This window comes from Microtus oregoni, unplaced genomic scaffold (assembly GCF_018167655.1).
Source record: "Microtus oregoni isolate MIOR12 unplaced genomic scaffold, Mior012 000050F_003, whole genome shotgun sequence".
In the NCBI taxonomy this organism is placed as follows: domain Eukaryota; kingdom Metazoa; phylum Chordata; class Mammalia; order Rodentia; family Cricetidae; genus Microtus; species Microtus oregoni.
The window spans coordinates 502501-520670 of NW_024543227.1; the positions used below are offsets into that span (position 1 = coordinate 502501).

At 43.2% G+C, this 18170-nt stretch overlaps 1 long non-coding RNA gene across 2 annotated transcripts in view; it reads left to right on the forward strand.

The window, feature by feature from the left end:
• The window catches only part of LOC121436762, a 31743-nt gene extending 31393 nt beyond the window's left edge, over nt 1-350 (forward strand). Inside the window, exon 4 of one of the 2 annotated variants that reach the window (XR_005972770.1) lies at nt 293-350. This is a non-coding gene — a long non-coding RNA (uncharacterized LOC121436762). Of the gene's footprint in view, nt 1-289 lie in introns of both variants that reach the window. The other variant, XR_005972771.1, reaches the window with a different exon arrangement.
• Nucleotides 351-18170: the final 17820 nt, after the last annotated feature.

The window sequence follows — 18170 nt, forward strand, 5'->3', positions numbered from 1 at the left end:
AGCTGACATGAGCCCTTGTTTCCAGTATGTGAGTCATCAGTGTCACCAGTGTGTGAGTGTGTGTGTGTGTGTGTGTGTGTGTGTGTGTGTGTGTGTGTGTGTGTGTGTCTGTATAAGAAGGGTCTGTGAGATCAACAAAGAAGAGGAAGATGTCACTGCACATCTTTGACTTGACTGGATGCAGACAGACTACTCCATCCCTATATTCAGTACAGTAGAGTGCATGAGCGTTCTCATCTGCCTTCCTCCCCTCTCCATGAGATTTCTCTCCTCCTTCTCTGCCTTCTAGTAGAACAGGGGAGAAAACAGTGAACTTTCCATGCAGAACCAACTCCTGGAGAAGAACCAAGTGTGGTGTGGTCTGGTCAGCCTGTTACCTGAGCAAGAGTGACAAGATCATGTGGGACTCACCAGGTCAGTCATTTCCTTTTCTCTTCCCATCCGTGTGACCAGCAGCTGGTCTGTGATGCCTTGTAGGAACACATCCTGTTGAGCAGGTAGCAGCAAGAGCAGCACACTGTAGAACAATGACTTTCATAGACTCCCCAGATGACAGAAGTCTGCATGGGTTCCTTTAAATGACCAGGACTGAAATGGACGCCATCCCCATCAGACCATTTCCCCGAAAGGGCCATGCATTACTGCATCACATTTGCAGGGAGTGCTTATTAAAATGGTAGATATCTGTGTCCACGACAGACACTAAATCATGCTTATTAAAATGTTAGATATCTGGGTCCACAACAGACACTGAATCAATACCTGAGAAGTGGGGTGTGGCATAGCCACTTCTTTCTGATGGCTGTCCAGACTGAGAAGCTTCTGTAAAGCAAAGGACACTGTCGCTAAGACACAAAGGCAACCCACTAACTGGGAGAAGATCTTCACCAACCCCGCAACTGACAAAGGTCTGATCTCCAAAATATATAAAGATCTCAAGAAACTAGACCGTAAAAGGCTAACCAACCCAATTATAAAATGGGGCATTGAGCTGAACAGAGAATTCTCAACAGAAGAACTTCAAATGGCCAAAAGACACTTAAGGTCATGCTCAACTTCCTTAGTGATCAGGGAAATGCAAATCAAGACAACTTTAAGATACCATCTTACACCTGTCAGAATGGCTAAAATAAAAAACACCAATGATAGCCTTTGTTGGAGAGGTTGTGGAGAAAGGGGTACACTCATCCATTGCTGGTGGGAATGCAAACTTGTGCAACCACTATGGAAGTCAGTGTTTCGGTTTCTCAGGAAATTCGGGATCAACTTACCCCTGGACCCAGCAATACCACTCTTGGGAATATACCCAAGAGAGGCCTTATCATACAACAAAAGTATATGCTCTATGATGTTCATAGCAGCATTGTTTGTGATAGCCAGAACCTGGAAACAACCTAGATGCCCTTCAATGGAAGAATGGATGAAGAAAGTATGGAATATATACATATTAGAGTACTACTCAGCAGTAAGAACCAAGGACTTCTTGAATTTTGCATACAAATGGATGGAAATAGAAAACACTATCCTGAGTGGGGTAAGCCAGACCCAAAAAGAGGAACATGGGATGTACTCACTCATATTTGGTTTCTAGCCTTAAACCAAGGACATTGAGCCTATAATGGGTGATACTAGAGAAGCTAAATAAGGAGAACCCAAAGAAAAACATATAGGCATCCTCCTGAATATTAACCTTCAGCAGGCGATGAAAGGAGACAGAGACAGAGACCCACATTGGAGCACCGGACATAAATCTCAAGGTCCAAATCAGGAGCAGAAGGAGAGAGAGCACGAGCAAGGAACTCAGGACCGCAAGGGGTGCACCCATACACTGAGACAAAGGGGATGTTCTACTGAGAACTCACCAAGGCCAGCTGGCCTGGGTCTGGAAAAGCCTGGGATAAAACCGGACTCTCTGAACATAGCAGACAATGAGGACTACTGAGAACTCAAGAACAATGGCAATGGGTTTCTGATCCTACTGCACATGCTGACTTTGCGGGAGCCTAGGCAGTTTGGATGCTCAACTTACTAGACCTGGATGGAGGTGGGGTTCCTTGGACTTCCCACAGGACAGGGAACCCTGATTGCTTTTCGGGCTGAGGGGGGGACTTAATTGGGGGAGGGGGAGGGATATGGGAGGCGGTGGCGGGGAAGAGACAGAAATCTTTAATAAATAAATAAATTAAAAAATTAAAAAAAAGTATTGCTAGTGGGTTTTACATTCTGTCTTTCAGGATATGGATCACAGACTGCTTAATTCCATACAATGTCCTCTTGTTAATCCCATAAATACCAGTGTGTTACATGGCATAGCAAATAGATAAATCAATTCCTTCATGTATGTTTATCCAGATATTCACATAGTGGCCTCTTTTGTGAGCACCGGATTCCTGCACTGAGAAGACTAGCAGAGTTAGATGGCTAAATTGTCAGTAAGTAGAGGATAGCAGTAATTGCAGCAACTCCATATGTTATTTGTGCTTTAAAGAACTCAAGGTGGACATAAAATGGCTGTGATGGGGATTGTTGTAGGTGGGGTTTCCCCCAAAGGTCGGTTTCATCAGGTAGCATTTGACTCGAGTCCTGATTGACAAGAAGAAGAAGGGATATACAAGCCTTGTTGGTGGGCTTGTCCACATGGACCTCATTTGGTCTACGAGCAGAGGACAAGCCTAGAGGCTGGCGGACAGTGTAGTCATGTCGGTGTGAGGTGGAAAGGGTAGATGACTCTCATAGTCTTTCAGTTGTATTATGACTATGAAAGGAAGATTTGGAGAGAGTCACAATTTCACTCTTGTTGTTGTTATGTTATTGTGTGTAGAATGAACTGAGTAGAAACTGTTGCGAGAGTGGGTTGGAACAGCCATTATGGTCAACGGGAGCCATGCAGCTGCAGTGTGTAGAGAGTAGAACATTTGGCCATGGCTGCTGTTGGCAGGGCAGTGACTGTGCATGGGGCTTATGGGGAAGAGGCGGGGCAAAAATTCCTGGGCTTTTCTGGCTCCATGTCCACATAGTGGTGCTGTTTTCTGATATCAGTTGTTTCTTGTGTTTTTGAGACATTCCCTGGATGGTTTGGAAACCCAATGACCCTTATCGTGAAACTTGGTGATTTAATGACACACATCAGTTGATGAAGAAGCTTCTCTCATCTCTGCAGCAATACTTGCTCACCTTAGTGACACCTGGAAGTGTCATACAATGTTCACCTCCCAGAGGAGTAGTAGTAATGGCACTAGTGGTAAAGGTAGTAGTAGTGATAGTGGTGGTGGTATTGGTGGTGGTGGTGATGGTGGTGGTGATGGTGGTGATGGTGGTGGTGGTGGTGGTGATGGTGGTGGTGGTGGTGGTGGTGATGGTGGTGATGATGGTGGTGGTGGTGATGGTGGTGATGGTGGTGGTGATGGTGGTGGTGGTGGTGATGGTGGTGGTGGTGATGGTGGTGGTGGTGGTGGTGGTGGTGGTGGTGGTGATGGTGTTGATGATTGTGGTGGTGGTGGTGATGGTGGTGATGGTGGTGATGATGGTGGTGGTGGTGGTGGTGGTGGTGATGGTGGTGGTAATGGTGGTGGTGGTGGTAATGGTGGTAGTGTTAGTGGTGGTGGTAGTGGTAATTTTGGTGGTGGTGTTAGTGGTGGTGGTGGTGGTGATTTTGGTGGTGGTGTTAGTGGTGGTGGTGGTGATGATGGTGGTGGTGGTTGTGGTGGTAGTGATGGTGGTGGTAATGGTGGTGGTGGTGATGGTGGTGGTGGTAATGGTGGTGTTGGTAATGGTGGTGGTGTTAGTGGTAATGGTGGTGGTGGTGATGGTGGTGGTGGTGGTGGTGGTGTTAGTGGTGGTGATGGTGTTAGTTGTGGTGGTGGTGGTGGTAGTGGTGGTGGTGGTGGTGGTGGTTGTAGTTTCACCTCTGGGACCTCTGAACTCGCCAACCATGGGATCATGATGACATTTATAGTACTAGGCAAGTGTTTCCTCCTGTGGAGTGGGCCTTAAATTGAAACATAAAGTTACTTGGTTAACTCTGTGATATTCATGCCACTGTTGACCCATGGGTATATCTTGCCATGTTGGCCATTATTGTAGTTCACAGAGGAATAAGAACATTGACAACTTTCCCCCACTCAATAGCCTGGTAGTATCTTCTGGTAATAGGAAAACTAGGTAATAGGAAGGAAGGTTTCTGGTCAGTGTCAACTTGATTTCTCCATACCCTGTGGCCAACGTGTGTGGTGTCTTAAGCAATAGGAATCAAGAGCAATGACAATAGGAATCAAGATCAAAACAATAACTGCATTGTTTTGGGGGATCACTGGAACAGCCCTGACCAACAGCTGGAGGGGGTGTTCCACACTTGGCACTGGGCTTTTTAATAATCCATGGCTTCTGGGAGGAGTATCATCCCTTTCGTCAGGTAACTCCAATTAAATTCATATATATTATAAAATAGTAGGTTTGGCTACTACTATCACGTCTGGTCTTTAATTCAATCTGTAAGAGAAAATATTTCACATCTCCCTGATAAGTCTGACTTGCTGCACTCAAGTGAAGATCTCCATTTTAACACGGACTTTTTAGTCTTTTCCAAATTCTTCCTGATGCGATAGGTCACTGTGCACTTTTCTGTTGCATTCCTGGCCCCAAATCTGGAATCAGCCATTTTCCCCAGGCATCTTTGAGGGGGCAGTGTTTTTAGTGTACTCAATCTGAGCAATGGAGTTGTTGGTGATAAGTAGTTGATTGGAATCAGTGCATGGAATGAGTACTTCTGCATCTTCGAGAGCATAAATGTCAGCCTCTGTCCTGGTTTCTTCCAGGGCACTCTATAGGAGATCATTTTCTTTTCTTGGGGGGCGCTCAACTATCCAGTGTTTCAAAGCACAAGCATACATATTTTATCAATTCTCCCACTCACAATAAAGGTGTGCACTCTCTGTTCCCAATGCACCTTTCTGAATTGATGAAAATGCTCTGCATCTGCACTGCCCAGCCCAGGAAGCTCTAGCTGTCTGTGGCTGTTGGCCACTGGAAATCTGAGCAGTGCTGAAGGTGACACTTATAATTATGATTAAATTTTGTTTGTTAAAGCTGACTTTATTTATTTTAAATAGGGTTATATAATTTATTAACCTCCATGTGCCGCATGTAACTGAGGAAAACATTAGGCAGATAACCCTGGCCTCATTTCTTCACCTTGTGTTGTGTATTCACAATATATCCTGGAGATCACTCTATAATTATAATCATGGACTTCATGTTGCCTTCTTAAAAATTATTTTGTTTGTTTTGAGATAGAATCTCAGTATATAAGTCAGGTAAAACTTGAGCTCACTATGTAGCTCAGGATAGCCTCAAAACGACTATTCTCTTGTCTTTACCATCAGCCTGTTGGCATCACAGATGCATACCATCATACCTGGCTAAGCACATGCGTACCTAGTCATTTGAGTGGTAGATACACCTGAGATCATGCTGTCCCTCTTTCCTTCCCACAGATGTTTTTCATAGTTCTGCTCTTGGAGTTCTACATTGTTGCTCTTTCAGATTCTTTGTGTCCCCTTCCGTGTTCTTTGGGATGGATCCTTAGAAGAAAGACCCCTGGTCCCAGAATGCACGCTTGTGGTTTTCACTAGCATAAGATCCATCCATAGGCTTGGAGAACAGTTGCATTCTCTCCAGCAATGGAGAAGAGTGTCTTTTTGCTCACAGACTACCCACGTGGAGAGCTGAGAGGAGGTGACTGCTATGTGAGAAACCTGTGGTGAGCATTTCCTGAAATCAGGAGAGTGACATGCTCAGACTGGACCCTCTGCCTGTCTTTGTCTTTGAAGATGTGGTTCCTCTTCCTCTCTGAGTCCTGTGGCTCTGGTTCTAGGCCCACAGTGTGGGAATGGGAAGTCACGTGCTTGGTGTAACCTCAATGACCTCCTTAAACAAATTGCTTTCTTATAGATCATCCATACATGTTAACTGCACTATCAAATGGAAGCAGAATCAGAAAAAAATCTACTCCGCACCCAGGATAACTTCCAAGACCGACACCACACAAGGTTTATCCTCCCTCCCCTCTGTAAGGGAGATATAGCCAGGAGAAGAGTGGGGCCTGATAGCGAACACTGTGGGAAGGATGGGCCAAATTTTCCTTGGTTTCCAAGGCAGCATTTGTTTTTCTTTGTGGACCAGACAGTTTAAGGCAGTCTCTTTGAATGGTTTCCATGGGAATCCACTTGAGCAGATCAAAAGAGGGAAAAAGGAATTGTGTGAGACATGTAGGTGTGGGGTTAGAATGATGATGCCTGGCACACAATAAACTACTAATTCACAGAAATAAATTGATGACATGGCTGAAGGAAATGTATGTGTGTGTGTATATGTGTGTGTGTGTGTTTGTGTGTGTACCTTCACTCAATATTGTAGAATTCACAATACACAAAGACAATCATGGCATATTGGTACTTATTATTTTGTTACCTATTTTGAGAAGTATTTTTTTCTTTCATTAAAATATTAATTTATTCAGGGAAAACTAGCCTTTAGTAAATAGAGCCAGGCGCGCCATCTGGTGATCAAAATGTGAGTTGCAGGACTTCAAGGCAACTATGGAGTTTCCCTATAGGCAAGGTTGGGGCATCAGAGGGCAGTGTGGGGGACCACTCACTCAGAGAACTCAGGGAGTTCAGTGCCCTTAGGATCCCGACATCTGGGGATGGTTAGACAATTATGCAATACATCCGAGTGTTAACGTGTACGTAGCTGCCAAAGAACCCGTAGATTAATATACAGACTGCAACTTTCCATTCCAGAGAGGATTTCTGAGGTTTCTGGGGTCAGGTCATCTGGGACCACTTGGACATGTGTAGCTTTGCTGTGGGACCATTCTTGTGCGTGTTCTCTCGTGTGTACATCATGTCTGAGTCTCTCCCCTTAGTACCTGGGACTGCGGTAGCTGTGGAAAATTCACATCTGACTGTTGGTCAACACTGCCTAGTTTTTCTACATAGGGAGTACATGGAATTTCTCCTCCAGCAAAGTATGGGCTTTTCTTCTGTCACATTTTCCATTTAAATGGGTGTAGCATAGAGACATCTCAGTCATTAAGCTTTCCCTTCTAGAGTATGAAGTCCAGAATTAGCCCAAGACATATGTTGGGGCATCAATGTAAACTATGGAACACACATGGAAATTAGAGAAAATAAAAAGCAATTCTACTTTCTAACACTAGAAGAATATAGACAACATCTACTAAAATTGTGTGACTTGCATATTTTGGCCAATTGGAAACATACATGCATTCTTTTATGGCAGGGTTGGTACATGCACACGGAAGAACCAAGACTGTGGAATTCTTGGCCCATCTGTTGGCTCACCAGGCAAAGGTGCTTACAGCCCAGCCCAACGAGTTTGAGGCCTGGAACCTACTTGGTGGAAGAAAAGAGCCAACTCCTGTAAATTGTCCTCTGATCTTGAACACACTACATCCCACCACAATAAATATATACAATAAATTCTTGTTAAAGCTATGAATTTTTCTACTGCTTAAGGAAGCAGTCCCTCTTCTCCCACTGTCCACACTGCTCAGGGCAGAGGTGACCATGTCCACAGTTTCCCTAGAGCCTTTCCTTCGGGAACTCTGACCCTGAGGCGGTGTTTCACAATGTTCCTTCCATCCCTGCTCTTGCAGGGTGAGGTAAGTGTCCAGGTGGCTGCAGAAATGGGAAGAGTCTGGTCCTCCCAGTGGCTGAGATGAGCAGCCTCTCTTGCCTCACAACCTCCACAAGAGAAAGGATCAGACCAGATTAAGAAAAAGCAGGGGGAAAACGAGGCAGGAGCCTTCAGTATTCCTTCCACACCAGGTGACAGGCGGGCTTGGAGTCCAGCCCTCTAAAAAATGTCAGAAAGCTCTGGAATTCATGGACTTCCCTGAGCTATGTGGTAGCAGGCCTCACTATGTTTACAGTGGAAAAACCCCGCCAGTAGTTTGGGAGCATAATAGAGACACTGAGTTTGTATGTGCAGGGGCTCTGGATTGGGGTATGCTGTGAAAGGGGATCCTGAGCCAGTTTTCTTATCTTGGAATTAGTTGAGTCTAGGACAAGCCTCTCTTTAAGAAATTGTTTGTCCTCTCCCTAGGTACTCAGCTACCCTTCATTTTCCATGTACAGTTAGCATCATTCCATAAGCTCATTGCAGCCAAGGCACAGTTCTTGTGTCTGGGTCTATCAATTATCTAGATGCTTCTGCGCACACTGTGGAAGGCAGATATCCTTTATTCAATTGTCTACTGAGTCAAATCCTAATCTTTTCCAGAAAAATCTTCCCAGGCATCCTTAGAAGCAGTGCATTACTTTATTCTATCAGTTAACATACAACATTGAATGTTACCATGATGGACGTCAATATTTTGTCTATGTTGTTAATCTGAGCTATCAGTTTTCCATCGACCTGCCATTGGAACATTTCTCTTTGTCTCTTTTCTTGAGAGTCCCTAAATTGACTAAATGTAACATTAAATACTTTATATCCCATAGAATTCAAATTTCAGATAAGTAAAATAACATGACATGCTCCAACCAATGAAAGTAATTGTTTTGTAGAACTGAAATTGTATGGAGTTGGTTCAATCTGACAACTATGAACACAATAGACAATGTGGAGTAGAAGCAGAATGTTCTAAGGCTCATAAGGACCTAGGAATTTCTAAATGGGGTTTGCTAAGACTCAGGAAATTCTGAAGACAGACTCCTTGAGACTCAGAAGTTAACAATTCAGGAGTCTCTGGAAGTCTTTAAACTGGCCAGATGCGCAGGGCACTTTCCTTAACAAGTTTATATAAGCAACTTGTTCACTGAGGGCCACGTTTCCAGATTTTGTTGTCACTGCCCACGCTGGGGCTTTCAGGCATAAGGCTGTCCCTGAGTGGTTCTTCCACCTGTAAGTAACCCCTACCCATGCTCCCATATGGAACTCTTATAAACTCCTTGTTTCACCAAGTTAGACTTGGGTGATGTCGTGTCTTTTACTTTGGTCGGTCGTTGGTTTCCTCTCTGGGGTTAGTAGACCCTTGTCCCTGTCTTCCTAGCAATAGTGACATACAAGTGTTCTCCTAAGGGGCATCTCTTCAGATTGCTGAAAACCTCTACTGACAGATCCCAATGGAGCGCACAACACCCAGCTGTGCCTGCTTAATGTACAGAAGAAGCCTGGGAAATATTCAATAGCCATTGTTTTGCCTAGCACAAGTGAATATTGGAACTGTGGCCTCTATGAACTTCCTATCTACCTTTTCACCATGATCTCTTACTATAGGATAATATGTAGCTCTTTTCTCCAGGATTGGTGTTTGGGGCATTGTGATATTTTGACTGTAGCTTGTGTGTTAGTGTATGCGGTGGGGTGTAGACTTTCATTTACTTGATTGCTTACTAAAGTGAAAATCTCACCTTAGTACCTCTATGGGTGAAGGAGACAACCTGGGCAGTTTCTCCTTTTATACTCTGAGGTAACCTAAGTTGTTATTGTCGTGGTGACGAGATGAGTGCATAGTGAGACTAGGGAAACGCACCTTCCCATGTAAGAGAATATTTGGAATGGAAAATAAGGATTTCTTGGGATCAATCAATGCATTGTTGAAATGACTGTGCTTTCTCTATTATCCAAGGCCTGTCACTCCAACACAACAGTGAAGCTCTGCTGCTCCTGAATCAGCAAAGTGTGTTACTATGGCCAGTCTATTAGTTCTTTTGCAAGAGATGGCAAAGTGTGTCTTCTTTCCTTTACAGGGCTAGCTCACCTAGAAATCCACTAGGAGATCTCCTCAGGTCTCTCTGATAGTATTCCTCAAAAGTCACACTTTAAGGCAGCACTCCCCCCCTGACAATGGGAAATTTCTGTGGTCCTTAACGTGGGACAACTTTGCCAATTGCCTGCCTCCTGGCCTCCTCTTTCCTAGTGAGTATGGTTTTCTTTGGGTGACCTGAAGGGTGAAGAAGTTTTGCTTTCAGGGAATGAGAGGTCACAGAAGGGTGAGCTGGGTGAAGACACCTTCAGTGTGTAGAACATCATGTGCATCATAGGTACCACTGAAACCTGATGCCATTTTTACATTTTAATGCCTTTTTATTGGAGGCTGGTGTGAAGAGCAAGGCAGAGTCCCACCTCCAGGACTTGGACTCCGGTAGAGGTGTGGGTTACCACACTAAAAACTGAACACCTTTCATGGTGGGGAGACCCAACTATCCCAGAAGGTTGGAAGGTCTTTCTTAGTAAATTTAAATTATTGTTCCATGTCTTATGAATTAGATACCGGCGTGCTGCTGAGGAGGTTCCCGTGATTCCAGGCCTCGGGTGTAATCCCAAATCTTTGGATCCACGGATAACATTCTCGACTGTTCTGAGAAGATTCTTATGTGTAAACTGAGTCTTTAGAGTTCACCGTGCTTATCCAGGCATTTTAACAATCACAGCACCTCCACACCTATTTTTCAGTCTTCCTTTCTAAGATTTAATTTTATTTTTAATTTTGTGTATGCCCCTATAGATGCTCATGGAGGGGAGAAGAGGGTGTCAGTGTCCTTGGATTTAGAGTGACAGGCAATTGTCAGCTACCCAGTTTGGGTACTGGGAAGCCAACTGAAAGAACAGCAAGTGCTTGTAGCTGCCGAGCCGCCGCTCTAGCTGTTTTTCACCATTGTTGTTTTTTGGAGACAAGGTTTCACTATTCAGCCCTGGGTAACTTGGAACTCACTCTGTAGACCAAGCTGGCTTTGAACTCACAGAGATGTGCCCGTCTCTGCCTCCTGAGTGATGTAATTACAGACCTGAACCACAACATTGAGCTTCTACCATTCATTCTTAAACCACAGTTTCCAGTGATGTATGATAAAATTCCCAGTCACGCATCTGGTCAACCCAGAGCCATCTACTTCCTTCCTGATTTCGACCCTCACAAGCCAACATTGCTCCCATTTGCCACCCTGGAAATTTCTACAAGCAGAGCTATTAACTTTATAGACAGGTTCCATGATATCATGGATGACAACAGGGGTGATAAAGGACAAGGCTGTTGTGTTGTAGCTCTCTTATGAAGTACAGTAGCATACCATGGTCAAGACTGATATAAAGAGTTTGTTGCTGGCATTCTCCCCTGGTGTCCAACTAAAGAGACTTCCAAAACCCATCTATGGTTTAGATTTGTTTCTTTACTTTTTATTTTATTTTATTTTTTGAGACAGGGTTTCTCTGTGTCATAGCCCTTGCTGTCCTGGAACTAGCTCTTGTAGACCAGGCTGGCCTTGAATTCACAGGCATCCACCTACCTCTGCCTCCCGAATGCGGTTTAAAGGCATGCACTACCACCGCCCTGCTAGATTTGCTTCTTTTTTTTTTAATATTTATTTATTTATTATGTATACAGTATTCTATCTGTGTGTATGCCTGCAGGCCAGAAGAGGGCACCAGACCTCATTACAGATGGTTGTGAGCCACCATGTGGTTGCTGGGAATTGAACTCAGGACCTTTGGAAGAGCAGGCAATGCTCTTAACCACTGAGCCATCTCTCCAGCCCTAGATTTGCTTCTTAAGTGGCATTTCTGATTCATATAACTTATATCTACTTGCATCAGTAGATACTGCCAAGCACGATTTAAAAACAATTGTTCCAGTCTAAATTTCCAGGCAAGAACTCAATGTATTCCACATGCTTGCCAACACTTGGTGACATCCAACTGGTTCTTCTATTTGTGTGGATATTTTGGTATCTCATAGTCTTAGAGATGGTGTGCCTCATGTATCTCAGGCAGATCTTCAATTCCAGCTTCTCCTGCCACAGCTTAAGTGCTAGGATTACAGGCATGCACCAGACAGTCTGGTTTTATATAGTGGTGAAGATTGAATCCAGGGTGCCACAGATTCTAGCCAAGTACTCTACCACCTGGGCTACAACTCCAGTCCTTATTTTGAGAGGGGGTTTGAGGATGACCTTGGATTTCTGGTCATCCTGGATCAGCCTCCCAAGTGCTGGGATTAAACACGTGTCATTGGGCTCAGCTGACATTAGTTTTAGTAGGTAAATCTCTAGTGCTATGTCTCTTTTAAGTATAAGAATGTGTGTCCTCTCTCTTTGCATTAGTCCATGTTCTCAAGAGAAATATATCCAAAGAGGACCAAATGGATATGATACCATGTAGATTAATACCATGTAGATGTAGTGGCTTACACAATCATTAGGTAGTCATGTTATAAATAATGGATAACCTATGAAATAGTTACAGCTTAATATCAAGGGCAAAGAACTGGGAGAACCAATGCTAGAATTTCCAGTTGAAATGTCACTTTTGCATTCAGTTCTGAAGCCAGTGAAAGAAGATAGCTCAGTTCAAGCAGTCAATTCAGTCTGTCGAGTTTAGTCTGGCCATCGGATGTTTGGGTAATGTGAATCTAAAAAGGCAAGCTGTTTTGCTCAGCTCACAAATTCAAGTTTAATCTCATCCCCAAAGATGCACCCCAAACAACATTAGCTCAAAGTCTTTAATTTTTCAGACTCCATTAAGAGTTTGTCTTCTGCCCTATGAAGATTGCTGATTTAACCCTTAGTATGCCATACATTATTTGGGTCACTTCTCTACCTTTTAAATTCATATTGAAATTAGAGACTAAACTAAACTCAGAGTTTGGTAAAAATAGGTCAGCTCTGGTGATGCTTATTCCTACAGTCTCATTAAGAACTCACTGTTCTAGTTGTCTTTCTTCTGGTAACATCAAAGCTGATCATCTGGTGATTGGTGAAGTAATCATACAATTTCTAATATGTATTGCACACCAAAGTTTTTGCAAACAAGGAAGAATGTTGGGTAGATCTTCACTGTTAAAAGGATGATATCATAATTTTATAACTATGTATGTATTATTTATGATTTTCTATTACAGGAACTTCTTATCAACTTTGCTAAACTCTGGTATGCAAAGAAGGTTCACATAAATATTTAATTCTTTTGCAGTGGTTTTCCTAATGTTTTGTTACTCAAGTAACATAAATCTTATTTGTTTTGCTTTCCATTAAATTTCTTTACATTTGGGACACTGAATTTGGGAACACATGAAATATGAGTATTACAGGAACATGAAATTTTAATTATGAATTTAATCTTAAATTTGAATGGCTTTTATAGCTAGCCAGTGCCACAGTGTTATATAGTAAGTACTCTAGATGTTTTTCCATATCTTAATTTCTTCACTTAGTAATATACATTGAATATCCCTTACACAGTAGAGAAAGGGAATCTTGCTATATTATTCCTGCATTATATATAGTATAGTATGTGGTTGTACCTTGTATTATTCAGTGACTCCCCCATTAGTGAACATCTATATTATTTTTCATCTTCTTTTTTTTTTACAAGGAAAGACCTTATGCTTATATTCATGTCTTTTGATATTTGTGCAGTGTGATTTATTATAACTTTGAGATAGAACCTTAGAAGAAGTGTGGTGGGTTCAGAAAGAAAACATACTATAACTCTTTTTTTTATTTTTTTATTTTTTTTTAATTTATTTATTTATTAATATGAGAAGATTTTGCCTAGGTGGTGGCGGTGGCATATGCCTTTAATCCCAGCACTTTGGAAGCAAAGGCAGAGACTGGAGGATCTCTGTATCTCTGTGAGTTCAATCCCAGCCTGGTCTAAAGAGTGAGTTCCAGGACAGCCAGGGCTACACAAAGAAACCCTGTCTCAAGAAAACAACAACAGCAACAAAACTACCTCCAAGAAAGAGGGAGGGAGGAAAGGAGGGAGGGAGGGAGGGAGGGAGAGAGAGAGAGAGAGAGAGAGAGAGAGAGAGAGATTGAGTCACAGACTTCAGAATATAGCAGGGAGAAGTAAATGTGAGTGAGAGAAGACGGCTCCAAGGGTAAGATGCTTGCCACAAGAGCATGAAGACCAGAGTTCAGATACCCAGAACTCAGATAAAGGTGAGAGATTACTTGCGTGTCATTTTAGCACTCTTGGAGTGAGACAAGAGATGATAACAAAACAGTTCCCAGACACTCACGAGACAACTAGCTCAGCAGACACAAAGGCACACACACGGGAGTCAGTCACAAATATTTCCTTGCTAGCATGCTATGGATGAAGATGTTTTTTTCACAAAGGGGTGACCAACACATCAGGTAAAGCTTCCAGAAAGAAAGGTTTAATCCTGGTTCAGTCCACTACAGAGAAGACAAATGATCAGCCACGTGATAACATGAGAACAGGAGTGTGTGGCAGAATAAAGGTACTCATCACTTGCCTGACAGGAATTCGAGAGCTCAGTAGGGTAACATATTCCCAAAGAAGCATCCGAAGTGAACTAGTTTCTCCAACTAGGCTCCATCTCCTTCAGAAGCTACAACTTTCCTAAATGGAGCCATTAGCCTGGACCAAGCGTTCAAAACAAGAGCATGGCAGGGGTGGGAGGTGGGGGAAGGTTCCTTTTCAAACCTAGTACTCTGCTCAGTAGGTACCCAGAGGTGTCTTCTGCCAATTCAAGTGGCTGTTTTTGGGAAAGTTCAGAGGAAACATAATGGGAAACTATGATATTTTGTCGCCATACGCATACATCAATAAATGTAATTTTAAGTCTTTAAAAAAGGAAGCATAAGCTATCATTTACAATAGCACAGGACACCAAGAAAATCAGCAATACAGCCCAGGCGTGGAGGTCAGAGGGCAATTCTTGGGAGTTGTTTCTCTACTTTCACCATGGCAGTAAGTGCTTTACCCGTTAAACCATGATGTCAGCCCAGTAACTCATACTTTCTGAGGAACGCAAATGGCATGGCGTTACCATCTTTGATGAAAGCCATATCTGTATATTAATCCATACCTATCTTTATGAATCAACATAATAATAGCACTGGTGAAAGAAATCTTTTTTATTTTTAATTTATTAGATTTCTAAAAATACCAATCCAAGTTCCGACTCCATCCCCTCCTCCCATTCCCTCCCCCCACCCCCACCCAGTCCTCAGAGAGGGTAAGGCACATTGCTTTGTGAAAGGAATCGTAATAATATGCAATAATAACTTCCTTCTTATCTGACGCTAAATGGTAAGTTATACTTTAAAAAAATTCTCACAACCTATGAGACGGAGCTATTGCCTGACTTTAAATATATGGGAATTGATGCAGGCAAATGGAGTGTAAAGGCTAGATTTGAACACAGGCTATGCAGTTTCATAATAAGTACATGTGGGTCTCTCTGATGATAAAAGTCCCCTATATTCACAATTATAGCAAACAAAACTCCTGCAAACAGACACGCGTTTGTTGTCCAGAAACTGAGAAGAATTTTGCCAATTGTCTACATCCCCCTTTAAGATGGTAGCCTGCAAAAGAGCAAGCGTTTTGCCTTCAGAGAAAGATAAGGGAAAGGAAGGTTGTGTGTAAACAGTGCTGGAGTGGAGGATAAGACTGCAGGTCGCTGTTGCCACAGTAACCTGACGTCATCAAGGCGATCCATAAGTTTTTAGTTAGATGTACTTCATCTACCGAAAACAGGGTTTCACTGCCGCTAATGTGATTTGCTTCCAAAACTTGCACAGGGTTCTGCTAACAGAAAGCAACCTGGCACACTTTTTCAAAAGACTGTGATTAGTTTGGTTATCTTAAAAGAGTTTTCTTTCAGGGACAGGCAAGGGCATGGAAAAGAAGTCCATGTGGAGACATTTTAAGATTTTCTAACAATCCTAGCATCGCGATTGCTTTAGAAACATGACGTCATTATGGTGACCAAAATGTCTTTTAAAGCACATTCTGCAGCTAAAATCGTACTTTTAAAATCTGTCAATGGTCTTCATCCTAATCTAATGAACGTTTTTTCTCAGGTGGCCTCAAGGGTGAAAGGTGCTTTGTTCTCAGAAATGGGAGTGGGGGCGGGGGAACTTGAAGAAGGGGTGGGTACACAGTCATTTCCGGTTTGGGGGAAGACTGAGTGCGTCCCAGTTGCTATAGAAACCCGACACCTCTTTTTGACAACATGGGCAGGTTTTGATCAAGAACAAGGGGTTGTGATTAAGAGAACGGTGTCCCTCTTTCCTTCTCTTGTGGTTACCCTGAGGTGGGCATCCTTGCACGGTTGAGAGAGGCAGGGATCACTGATCTAAAAGGACTGGTTACTGCTTTGAAACTTGGGGGCAAGGAGGCTCAAGGGCAGCAGAGATATGGGATCCTCTCCTTAAGGGAGTGTGCTACCCTTGACTCTTTCCAAGTAGCCCATCTTCTCCTTGAAAAAATTGGGGCAGAACGCAAGAGGTCACCCCACTGGATCACTGGTATCTTCTGGTTAACTCCAGCTTAAACAGCAGTTGTACTCAGTGCAGCTCGGTTGGAAAGCAATCCCGACCACAAAGTCACCATAAGCATAACAAACAGCCTATAGCTAGCCTTGTTCCAGGGAAAGGCTTCCCCGACTTAACAGATCTGTTCCTGCAGGGGAGGGGTTCCCCTACAAAATTGTTACAGGAGAGTTTTTGTTAAGTTCAATTTTGGCTTTTTAAAAGTTCATTTTTATTTTATTTATGTTGGAGTGTTGTCTGCAGGTATGTCTGTATGAGAGCAACAGATCCTCTGGAATGGCCAGCTGTGAGGTGCCATGTGGGCGCTGGGAATTGAACCCAGGGCCTCTGGAAGAGCAGTCAGTGCTCTTAACCACTGAGCCATCTCTCCAGTCCCTGATTTGGGCTTTTTGATTCGTATTGTATCATCCACAAATTTTATGTTTAATTTTCCCATATCGTTGCACATATGGATGAATCGTATTGACTTGTTTGGCAGCAGTGTTGAGGATTGAACCAAAGCCCTTCAGCTTGTTGGCAGACATTCTACCACGGAGAGCTCTCTTTACTTTTTCTCCTTCCCCTTCAAATAGGAGCTCCCGAGTGGAACCCCTGCTTCAGTTTACCAAATGCTGGGATGACAGGCTTTGGACAGCACACTTGCTTTATCTCTTCACCCCTTGATGGAAACATTGTGTTTCTGTTCGTAAAGCTACTATGAGCATCTGGGAATTGTGGTGACACTGTCTAGTATGTTCAATAAAAGAGAAAAATCCTTTTTATAGGGACACACACACACATACACACACACACACGAGGGGGAGGGAGGGCAAGAGGGAGGGAGGGAGGGAGGGAGGGAAAGAGAGAGAGAGAAACACACACACACACACACACACACACAGAGAGAGAGAGAGAGAGAGAGAGAGAGAGAGAGAGAGAGAGAGAGAGAGCAGAATAGCTACTCATATGAAAGTAGTCCCAGATGAAACAACTACAGGAATTTCAGGAACATTCTCCAGAGGAAAGAAAAGGTGGAATCGGGATCTTTGTCTACAGTTTCATTGACAACTGCACACATCTCAGCCATCATATGTTTAACATTACTCACTCCTAACCATTCTAGGAGGAAGGCATCATTATTCCCAACTTACACAGTCGGAACAAGGCTAATGAGGAATCACACAAACCCATTCCTTTTCCTTTTAACTGTGTGCTTGTGACAGCTCAGTCTGCAACCCTATGTCTATGGTGAAGCTAATGGAGCAGAGGACTTCACAGTGCAGGAATCTCGATGCTACAACGAATCGGCTGAAGAGTCAGGGGCTTATGATCTCTCTGCCTCTCTCTCTCTCTCTTTCTCTCTCTCGTGTGTGCATGATCCTGTCAACTATAAGTCAGCGGAAATCTGATACTGAATATCAGTATTACCAGTACCAATATCAATGTTCTGATGCTGAACTATACATCAAGCAGACAGAAGTTAATAAGAAACAGTCTAAAATCCATCACCATCATCACCTTACATCACAGTAATGGCTCCAAAGCCTGAAGCTCAATGCAAGCATGAGTGTGGGCTGCTTTTTATGGCTACCATTCCAGGTGGCCTCCATGTGAGTCATACTGTTTGATTCTAGCCACTCTCCTTGCTTCCATGGTAGGAAGGAGAAAGTTGGGCCAGGGTGGAATCTATTGAGGTCCTTCTATGTACCATATAGTATGTGAAGTATTTCAATTCTGTAAAAATCCATTGGCTCATTTCAGAGATAATCACTGGAAATGTAATTTCTCAAAAGCTTTCTTATTGTGGCCAGAAGATGCCACAAAACAGAGTGTACTGATTTCTCTATTGCCCTGAATGCA